The sequence below is a fragment of the Lissotriton vulgaris genome, chromosome 4_1 (genome assembly GCF_964263255.1).
Source record: "Lissotriton vulgaris chromosome 4_1, aLisVul1.2, whole genome shotgun sequence".
Taxonomy (NCBI): Eukaryota; Metazoa; Chordata; class Amphibia; order Caudata; family Salamandridae; genus Lissotriton; species Lissotriton vulgaris.
The window spans coordinates 1,035,775,539-1,035,787,692 of NC_141691.1; positions in this window are offsets into that span (position 1 = coordinate 1,035,775,539).

Sequence of the window (12,154 nt, forward strand, 5' to 3'; positions counted from 1 at the left end):
TATACAATGACCGGGTAAAAATACCCGACAATGTTTCATTAAAAATGAGCCCCTTCCTCCGAAGTTCACTGCTATACCATGGACTCTATGGGCAACGGGAATACGGATGTCGGTTTATTAAAAATTCCACCTGTTTCTGTCACATTAAAACCAAATGCTTGTTTACCCCGCATACCTCAGTAGAAGATTTCACCGGCTGGTGAAAAGGCTCCGCTGGCTATTATTCAGGATCTGATTGATATGCGTGTGGTGGAAGAAACAGCTGCAAACGTGTGTAATAGTCCGATATTACAGATTTTGAAAAAGGCCCCGGTTGGGAATATTGTTGATCATGTTGATACCTATCGTTTTGTAATTTATCTACGAGAAATTAACAAGATAGTGGTGCTGCAGTATCCGGTGGTTTCTGATATCACTACTGCTCAAACCATGATCCCTTGCACTGCAAAGTATTTCTCGGTTATTTATCTGAAGAATGCTTTCTTCAGCATTCCGATCCATCCTGATAGCCGTCATATTTTCAGCTTCACCTTATCTGGACGCAGCTTTCGATTTTTTTTCCGCGTACCCCAGGGGTACACTGAGAGTACTAGCATTTATAGCCAAGCTTTAAAAACAGTATAAGACAAATTGACCCTACCCCCTGGCAACGTACTCCTCCAGCATGTGGATGATCTGTTGGTGGCTTCCGATACTGAGAATGGCTGCAAGGAATCCACTGTTAAATTATTATCTCATATGGCAGCCAATGGTAATAAGGTGTCCCTCTCCAAATTTCAATATTGTCGACAGGAGGTGACCTTCCTGGATCATCTACTGTCGAAAGAGGGGAAGAGACTAACCCCTGAGCGTGTGACTGCCATTTCTTACATGTATGTACTTCGTACTCAGCGTGATGTTTGTGCATTTCTTGGCATAACCTCTTACTGTCGGCAATGGATTCCTAATCTTTCCCTTCTTACTAAACCTCTCTTGTACTTAACCGCTGAAGATGTGCAAGAACCCCTACCTTGGACTAAATAATGTCAGAAAGCTTTTGACTCTTTGAAATCTGCGCTTTGTTCGGCACCCGTCTTGGGTACTCCTGACTACCGAAAACCTTTTGTGCTCTACGTACATGAGGTGGACGGTTGTTTGCTTTCAGTGTTAAAACAAGGCTTTGGTGGTAAGCAAAGACCGTGTGCCTATTTCTCGGTGGTGTTGGATAACGTCGCCAGAGCGCTTCCTAGCTGTCTGAGGACTACTGCCGCTGTTGCGGTTGCTATTCGACAGTCAGAGGGGCTCGTGCTAAATACTGACCTCACAGTGATGGTACCCCGCACACTATGGACACATTATTGAATCAAACAAAGACTCAGCACCTTACAAGTGCTCGTCTTACTGGATATGAATTGACTTTATTTGCACCCCATATTAAAATTAAGCGGTGTGCCACTTTGAATCCTGCCACGTTGCTAGCCCTCCCTTCGGATGAAACGATAAATGACATACATAATTGTATATTTCGGACCGAAGAAGAGACGAAGGGAGAGGTAGATCTCACAGACATTCCTTTATCTGACCCCCAAGGGGAATTGTATGTCCATGGCTCTTGATTCAAGTTACCAGATGGCAAGACAACAGCTGTATATGCGATTATGACCCTCTGCACAGTAGTTGAGACTTCTCGAGTACCCTATCAGTCAGCACAAGCAGCTGAGTAAGTGGCATTACTTCGAGCTTGTGAATTAAGTGAAGGATTGAGAGTAAATATTTAAACAGATAGCCAATACTCCTTTGGCGTGGCCCATAGGTTTGGTCGCCTATGGGCAGAGAGAGGTATTCTCACTTCTCATGGTCAAAGAATACAACATGGTCCCTTGATTTTACAATTACTCACAGCTTTAACATTACCAGAGAAGGTAGCTGTAGTTAAATGCAGCGCACATAAAGCAGTGGTAGATGCACTGGGTGAAGGGAATGCTTTTGCAGATCAGGAAGCAAAAGAAACTGCAAAATTCAAAATGTCATCCATGTGTTTGACCACTTCTGCTAGGTGGGTGGCGGAGACTGGAAACCAGGAAGACCGTTACCCAGGCACTCGTCACCAGCCGACTGGACTACGGGAACACCCTCTACGCCGGAACCGCAGCCAAACTTCAAAAAAGACTCCAACTCATCCAGAACGCCTCCGCACAACTCATCCTGGACATCCCCCGACACAGCCACATCACCGGACACCTGAGAGACCTGCACTGGTTCCCCGTCAGCAAGAGAATCACGTTCAGACTCCTCACCCATGCACACAAGGCTCTCCACGACCTGGGCCCAATTACCTCAACGACCGCCTGACCTTCTACACGCCCACCTGCCAGCTACGATCGACCAGCCAAGCCCTCGCCACCGTACGACGCATCCGCAGAGCCACCGGCCGAGGAAGATCCTTCTCCTACCTGGCAGCCAAGACTTGGAATTCCCTCCCCATCCACCTTCGGCTGACCCAAGACCATCTCTCCTTCAGGAAGCAGCTCAAGACCTGGCTGTTCAAGCAGTAACGTACCCCTCTCCCCCAGCGCCTTGAGACCCTTCCGGGTGAGAAGCACGCTCTACAAATGTCGTGATTGATTGATTGATTGATTGAATATTTGATAACACTATGGAAAGTGTCTGAGAAATACTAAAGGAAGCTACCCATGCCGAATTCGCTCGTTGGGAAAGGGAAGTGGGGAGATTAGACGAAAATGATTGCTGGGTTTATTTGACTGAAAAACAGAGATGGTTGTTACCTAACACATTGGTGAACGCTGTAGTGACCATGCACCATGGCCCATGGCCCAGTGCACATTGATATGAAAGGCATTTACGCACTTTTGGACCCTGTGTGAAATAATCCTAACATTTCTAAAACTGCTGCCAATTTGGTCCAATATTGCATGATTTGTTTGCAACACAATCCTTGGGGGAGGGAACCAGTCCTCAGTGGAAACTGTGCACCACCATCCTTGCCTTTTGAGGTGCTCCAAATGGATTATATCCAGTTGGACCGTGTTAATAATCTGAAATATGTTTTGGTTGTGGTATGTGCCTTTAGTAAATGGGTGGAGGCCTATCCAACCAAGAAAACACTGCCTTGACAACAGCAAAAGCTTTGATAAAAGAGTTTTTCCCGCGCTACGGATTACCCCGGGTGATGTGGACAGATAACGGGGGACACTATAATGCAGAGCTTATCAGTCATCTTAGTAATGGGTTGCAGATTAAGCAGAAGTTTCATGCAGCCCGACACCCCCAATCTGCAGGATTGGTTGGGAAATACAATGGAATGTCTCTCATAAAAAATTGTGGAAATCGATTGATGCTTCCCCCTTTTCCTTTGACCCCCCCCCATAGACGGTACATTAAGGCAACCCACGATTGCTGTAAACCCTTGTCCCTGAAGAATGCCCTATACCGTGAGTCATTCATAGTCGCTAGCAAGATGAGAGCCTAGGCCGAATATACGATGAATATGCAAATATATAAGTGTAATCAGTGACCGTCACTTGTCTTAGTTTCTTTCTGTATTGACCTTATATTGTTTTCATTTGGTATTGCTTTGCTTTGTGTTTATCATAATCAGTATCTTGTATGGAATGACATGCATTTATTGTCCTTATTGTATTTTATTGCACCTTATTGTATTGTCCTTTATTTTTCAAATAAAAATGATTTGAATAAAAAAAATGGCCAAGATTCAAGAAGGTACTGAGCTGAAATGGCCCGATGCCCTACCATTAGCTTAGATGTTCTTACGATTTACCCCTATTCTTGGTCTGGTCTGTCCCCGTATGAGGTGATCTTTGGGCGACCAGCCAATGTTTGGGGTGTCCCGAGACTCAAATCTTTCTGTGATATTGATTACCCTATGATGACGGATTATTTGTATGCTTTGACTAAAGATCTCTGTTCCATTCATCAACAGGTATCAGCAGTGTTGCAGCCCCTGCCGGAGGGTCCCGGACATCGCTTGGAACAAGGAGAGTGGGTCCTGGTCCGAAATTATCAGTGGAAATCCAGTTTGGACCCTTGCTTGTCGAAGCCCTACCAAATTCTCCTGGCTACACGAACAGCGGTGAAGGTGGATGGCAAGCGACATTAGATACATGTCTCACATCTGAAGAAGGTGCCCCTCCCGCTTCCTCATGACCAGCGAGATAAGGAAGGAATCTTGACCCAGGAGAGTGAACGAGCCCCTTGTTTTGTCCCTTTTATGATGCCCTGGAAATCGGAGAAGGAGTACCGAGCTCGGGAGGGGTTATGGCATCTGAGTCAGCAATTGCCCTGGATTCTGTTGCTCTTGCTATTGATCAACGAGTCCATGATATTCCTATTGCAGAGAATGCACCTTCCTCTGTTTTGTTCTCTGATCAGGAAACGCCTGGCCATGCTCAATAAAACCTGCGGCCCAGAAAACAACGGGGTACGTCAGATGAAGATGGCGGGAGATAGGGAAAGACTTGAGTAATAGGGTTTGTTAGAAACCTTTCTGGGGTACTGAGTGGGAAACTGGACTAAACACGTAGAGAGCTTGGAACATTTTCGGTTGCTCTCTTCAGAAAGAAAAAAGGAGTTTCTTGAGGAACGGGCCCAGGTTGTGTATTCTTCAACAACTGTGGGAAGACACAGCTCCAACGCGCGGATTTGTTGTTTGGTTTCTTTTGATGAACGATAGGATCCTGCCTGTGAGGCTCTAGACGGACCAACGAAAGAAGAACCTTCTGGCAGGTTGGACTGCATTGCCCGAGTTTAGTTTTGGACTTTTAGCCAGTATGTATCCCTTTGCCCATTTTGTGCCTGAGGAGGAACGACCTTTTGTGCCCCGTCATTGCCCCGCTTATATTCCAGTTTTTTCTAGTTGGATAGCTTTTGTAGTTACAATTAAAATGTTATTGATTATATTGCTGAGTGTTTTTGTATACTTAGTGTTTCGTCATCCTATGTCTACTATTCTGAGAGCAACGACCCCATCCCCGGTACGTTATTTCTATACCTTGGCCCCACACAAAGAAAGGCATCGTCAAACTTATACTAAAAATGTGATTGTAGAAATGCTTCATCAAACGCACAGTGCAACGAATGCCATCAATTGTTGGATTTGTGGCCTTTTGCCCTCCGTAATGCATCATCATGATTTGTTTATTTCTTTGCCATTGTCGTATTTAGGAAGTTGTGAGGCCTGGTTTAAATTGTTCTCCATGATGTACATGCACTATACTGTAGATATTACTCGTTATTCCGAAAGGGACTACGAGATGATTTTAGCATACATAGAAACACACCAAGGCTTTGGCCCAGAGGGAAATAATGGAGAAGGGACATTAGACCCAAAAGCTTGTATGAATATGTACACCGAGTATGAAAATGTTACTTGGCTCATAAATAAGATCTTGGATTTTTCAGAATTTAATTTCACTCAGTTTTTCCGGTAATTTAAGGAAAGAAATGTCACAGATGAGAAGGCAGTTCCAAAACCCATACCGAATAGTACTTCAGCCTTTTGTGTTCAGGGAGCAGGACAAATATTAGTAGGAGAAAGCCAGTGTTACTATACTTATCGACTGCGAACTTTCAGTAGCCCTCCATTATTGACCCCTCCTAATGTATATTTTGTGTGTGGAGAAAATGCATATACCTGGCTCCCTCGTAGTTTGGCCGGTCGTTGTTATCTATCTTTCCTATATCTTCCAGTGTATATAGTGCCTGCTAATTATCATAAGGACCACCGATTAGAAAAGCGAGGGCTGCCCCTCATTAGAAAGTCGAGAGAATTAGACACCACTGATATAGATCAAACGGACACTGTGGAGCAACATTTCATTGATATCATGAAGGGAGTATTTCCTATCTGGAGACCCATTATTACCAGTAAGGAAGTAAGGTGTCTGTCCAGAGTGGTTGAAAGGGTGAGCAATACCACTTCAGGTATATTAACCAATTTAACTGTAGAGCTTCAGAACAGAATGGTTCTAGACGTTATCTTGACTGATCGAGGAGGAGCATGCCGTGTGATCAGCAGTTCCTGTTGCGTATACATCTCTGACCCCGCCCCTTCTGTTCATTTTATCTATTTAAAAGCAACACCGCATAGCCTCTGAAGTACATGCAGGCACAGGTACCTGGTCTTTGTCTGGTTCTGGGGCCTGTTATCCACTTGGGGATGGAAGATTTTGATGATATTGGCGGGCATAGCTGGTGTCATATTTACTTGCGGTCTAGTTATGCATTGTGGGCCAGCTTGTTGTTCTTATTGTGCCTCTTCCATAACCACTCCTTCCCCAGCGGCTGAAAAAGGCACAATTAGTGCAACAAGAGATAGAAGATCTAATGCAGATGGATGAAGGGATATTTGAGGACTTTAAGTTAGCTACGTCATGCTAAAAGGGCGGTTCTGAGGGATAAAAAGCTGATTTCCCTTATGTTAGTGGTATGGGTCGCACATATATATTGTGTTAGCATGATGTAGCTACATATTCCTAGTATAGAGGTATGCATAGTGCTTAATCTATAACTTCTTTTGCTAGTTAGTAAGGGTATATGCTGTTTGTGTCTTCTTTTTGCATCGAGTAGGCAGAAAATTGTACAGAGGCCATCTTTTCTTGTCTGCGTTAGACACGAACAGTGATCACATGCTGCCTTCCAATAGTTGTCAGGCCTTAGCTTTGTTGATATGCTGGAGACAGCTGAATACACGCTATTCTCTCCCTGTGCTTGAACTCAAGGTCGCATCTGGCTTTGGGAGCAATAAGCGCCTTCCTGAAGGCGCCATGCTTGCACTCCTAGGCACCAAGACGAAAGGGAGTCCCCCCTCCTGACCCTTCCAATAATAACTAAAGCAGAGCTTTGTACTAACCATGTGTGCCATATATGGTCCTTTCCGAGGGCCAAGAGCCAAGTAGTGTTTTTCCATGTACGGTGACTTTATGTACCAGCCTAAAGTATATATGTATCGTTTTGAGTGTAAGCCAGCAGTTTTCTCCATGCACCGTGAGGGGTGAGGATGGGAGAGGCTCCTCTATAGAGTATTTTGTATAATAAACGATTGAACTTTCTACACTGCCAACTGACTAGTTGATTTGGTAAATTGGTATTGGGCTATTGGTAAGTATAGCCTTTATGTTATTTTCTATCACGTCAAGAGAGAAAGTTATAGATGGAGCAATTAATACTGGAGAAAATACTTGTAGCTCACCTTTTGCCTCCGTTGTGTGTCCAAGCACGTGCTGGTTCACAGTGCACCCTACAGTTTAGTGATCTGAAAGATAGTATATAGAGTTAGTAATAGCATAGTACATACAAATGCACACGTATATTTTTGGTTTATTTATTTGTACACTCAGGATACTATATTACAACAAGTTCTACTGTAAGGAGGTGTCTGTGCACTGTTTTATTCCAAATTAGTATGTCCCATGCATTCCCACCGCATATCGGTGAGTTCTCAATATTGGGTATCTAGACTGTTGCACCCCATTAACTTGTAGAGTCCGGAGGTGAGTGTTTTTTTTGGAAAGTCAGAGGCAGATTTAGAAGCTCCTTGCGCAACTTTTCTCATGTGGAAAGTGACACAAAAGTGGTGCAAGGGCCTCGTAAATCTGCCCCTCAGACTGTTGTAACCTATCTATTCTCACTGCTCGGAGGTAATTGTACATTCCTATGCAGTGAAGCTGCTGCACACTACCCATTTTCTCCTTTTACTGATGACTTGTGGTTGTTTTGGAAACAAGCTTCTTTGCTCACCTTGTGCCATTGGCCTGATTCAAAGAGGGTGCACTACGTGTCGAAGCAGCTTTCTCAGAAGTTGTTACGATGGCCACGCATCGTCGCAGAATCCTTGTACGTTGAGTTTTAGAGGTGTTGGGGGGACGCCAATTTGTGAAACACAACCTGTAAGTTTAAAAGGAAGTTAAAATTGTGTGTAATTTTTTTATCAAAGGAGAGAGGAAGTGAGAGAGTGACTGCAAAGAATATTCGCAGCTCAACTTTCTGTCACCAGTGTGTTTTTCACCACGTGCTGGGACATAATGCACCCTGAAGCTCTACATCTAAAAGATAGTAAAAGAAAGAGGTTATGATTAGTAATTGTTACTATCTTAATGTGGAGTTAAATAACATCACCCTTTCAAACACGTTCCCTCTCCTATTTAAAAGAACTATTTGTATAGTTTATATTCCAGACATTTGAGTGATTATAAAAACGTTCCCGCTATTGGAAAAAAATATATATTAATGGAATAAGATTCGGAATATAGGACTGCGTTTGTCTAAATCGCTGCGTCGGTTTTTTGTATCCAGTCTGCTGCAGCCCATCGACTGCCTCCGATGCGCACTAAGGCCTCACTGCTCACCTTTTCATGGACAGGATACCTTCTATATTATGCAGTCCCACTCTGCCACCAAGAAGTCTCACATTTGGTGCTGAGTCTTGATATCGGTAAGGCTAACGACATACTCGCGCTCCCATCATCATCATCATTGCAGGTTCTTTACTTCTCTGTCTTTCCGGTACCACTAACTCAATGACCAAAGAGACCACGCACGTAGTGGTGGGCACACTGTTCGGTGGTTCGGGCCTACATGAGGCATCCAAACCACCAGGACGGGCCATCACAGCGTTTGCGATGGGAGCAACTCTAAAATGGCGTAGAGCACGTGCACCCCGTCTTTTTTATTGGTATGGTCACATGTGTAGTGACGGATGTGTTGGATGGGTGTGGTGTGAGCGTAAACCAGCCATGAGGGAGTGTGTGTGCCGTTCTGACAGCTAAACCCGGAACTAAGAAATCACTACAATGGAAATCTGGGCCATGTAGCGTTGTTGTGTTTTCCTGGTAGCGTAAGTGTAGTGGGCTCTGAAGCATGATTCTGGAGCTATGGGCGTGGTCCCGTCGTGAGCTGCATGAGAAAGTAAGTTATTTGGGTGTCCGTTTTGTAGTGCTGACATCACCCGGGTCTTAAACGCAAATGTGTCATTATATCTGTAAAGTTCCACAACTTGGCAAACATGAAAGGTATGGGGTATTACTGACTGTATATTTGTTCATAGTTGCACCCATAAAAGATGGTGGACATGACGCATTTCTGTGATTATGAATGTTTGTTGTATGTTCAGTGGAGTGTTGTAGCTATAGTAATACAAGGCTGTGAAATGTTTAAATTGTAGTTTTTGGCACATGAAGGGCAGCTAATTTATATACGTATGTGATCATTCAGGTACACTGTACAACTTGATGCTGAAAACCAGTGCTCGAGTCTCGGAGTTGCATGCACATCTTGTTATTGTAGAGTAATGATGTAATGTATGCGTGCCTGAAAATGTATTGTAAATATGGTGCTCATGTAAATAGCTGGTATAGTTTTGGGTTGATTTTGCGCTGTATAAATATACTTTTTTTTTAAAAAGAGGGATAGCCCACACTGACTGTCACAGGTAAGTTGGTTGCATACGCTATTTATAGCACAATATAAAGTGGTAGGGCGGAGGAGCAGCATTTTACAAACACAATAAATACACAGACAGATAGATAGTTGAAGTGGGTACACGCATGTGTGCTCGACTCCATTTAATTACCCTGTTGTTGGTAACAAGTAGAATAGTAATTATGATATCACAGAGATTTAATCATAACGGTTTATGACTTCTGTTGTACAAAGGTAGGAACATTGTATATGAAATAATGTACAGAACATTCTATCGTAAAGGGTTCATGAATAGGTGCGGTTTGTGTGGAGCCTTTGATGATGAGTGGTTTAGGCAGACCACACTGGTAAAAATGTGTTTTGACTAATGAATTTGGCCTTAACAAGGACATGTGGCAATTATTTACGGTGTACTGAGTTAGTGGTACGTGTGGTGGTTATCGTGTGCTCACCCTGCGATGATGCGTGGTCTGAGCGGGCTGTACTCAATCAATTCACTGTTGCATACTGGACTATATGAACTCTGAGGGGGAAAAAAAATAACTAGCATCGATAGTTAATAATTGCTCTGTAAACAAGGTCTACTTACTGCCCCCACAACAAATTAAATGATTGCATTTCACGTAGTGCATTCTAACTTTCTCAAAATGGGGACGTATGTCTGGTGGTGATGTTGAAGGTAATGTCCCAGAGGTACTTGATATTGCCGGTGGTGGAGGTACATTTTACCACAATTGTCTACATTCTTTGTTATCTTAGTTCACAGAATGCAACGATTGAAGGAGCTTGTGCACACTAGCAGTGCAACAACACTATTTTTTTCGAAGCGTTAAATTAATCGAGGCTGAATTTAACTCTGTCTGTAGTGTAGATAAAAATGTAAATTCAAGTTGTGAACCCTACTGTGCTCAGTGTATATGGAAGCTAGTAGTCAGAACAGTTATAGAACAATGCTTTTTTCACTTTTTGTAAAACAAAATCTGAATACATACAGTATAATTGTCACTGCATTAAGCAAATCAAGATTGAATTTCATACTGTCTATAGTGTCGATGCCAAGGTCAATTGAAGTTGTAAACCCTGCTGTCCGCAGTGTACATCTTAGGGTGGAGTGCATTATCAGCAAACATAGTGGAAGTGGAAGATCGAACATGTATGCAGCGTGCATTTGATTATTCAACTAAATCTATAAGTGATATAAAAAAACTAGAAGGTAGTTGTGTAGGATGTGATAGGTGTTATACTTATTTTGGTTTCCACTGAGTTAGTGGTACCTGAAATAACAAGGTTCTGTGGAGCCTGCGATGATGTGTGGACTGGGCAGACGTACTGATAGTAATGTTTTTTGTCTTGTAAATTCTGGCTTAGTATGGGCAAGTGGCAATTTTGTTTAGGTTTGAGGGAGGTTCCTTTATATGGTTCTGCACTTTATACATAATAAATGAAGAATCAGTTAATTTCTGCCTGAATACGGCCATGTGGTGATAAATTATGGTATACTGAGTTATTAGAACTTTTGGGACTGAGGGTATATGTAACCTGCGATGATGCGTGGTCTTGATAGGCCGCACTGGGGATAATTTATTTACTACATAAATTTGCCTTAATAAAGACTTGTGGTGATTATTTGTGGTGCCTTGAGTTAGTGGTATGTCTGGTGTTTTGCGTGTACTAATCATGCGATGATGCGTGGTCTGAACGGGCTGCACTCAAAGAATTTAATGTTGCATACTGGATTGTATGTATTTTGAGGGGAAAAAAGTGCTATTGATGGTTATGAATACTTCAGAAACAAAATTATCAGACTCAGATGATTCTTCCAGTGGTGTAGCAATTTTTGGCTCCAAAAAAAGAAATTCAGGTTTCCAATGAAGAAAAAGTGAGGTTCAAATTGTGACCTATGCTATCCACAGTGTAGACTATCATTAAGTGTACCTTTGCACTTGCAGTGTGAAATCAATTATTCAAGAAAATGTATATGTGATATAAAAAAAGTTGTTAAATGAAGCATAATAAAGGGATATTGTATAGGTTTTGATAAATGTTATACTTAGTTTGGTATTGTAGTCTGCAAATAATAAATCAACAGTGTAATTAATTGTAAGCTCTGATGACCGCAGTGTTGGCAGGAGGCAGCGGTTAGCAAGAGCCCACGACTACATGACATTGATTAGAGCTGCACAGTATTAGTATTTTAGTGTATGTGCACGCAGCGATGATAAGTGGTGGAACGAGTTAGTGGCACCTGAAGCACTAAGTTCTGTGGAGTCTGCGATGATGCGTGGTCCAAGCAGGACGCACTGGTAGCCAAGTCTTTAAAATCAAGTTTTCTAATAAATATTGGTTGTTCATTAACAGAAGTAAGTTGAAGTATATCTCCAAAAACTATGATATATTTTCTTCTAAATAAGTCATCTCATTCAATATGGTCACATGATGATGGTTTCTGGTGCACTGAGTTAGTAGTGCCTTTGGCGCTGAGCTTCTAGTGTACCCTGCGATGATGCGTGGTCAGTGGGGGTGGGGAGGCACAGTAATTGAAGTAATGTCTTTTGTCAATTGAATTCTGTATGAATTCCATTTAAAAGTGACAGTATGCCTCACTGTGACATAAAACTGTTCATCCTACTTTGCGATGATTTATGGTGCACTGAGTTAGTAGTATCTTTGGGACTGAGCTTTTACGTACCCTGCAATAATGAGTGGTAAAGGGGGGGCC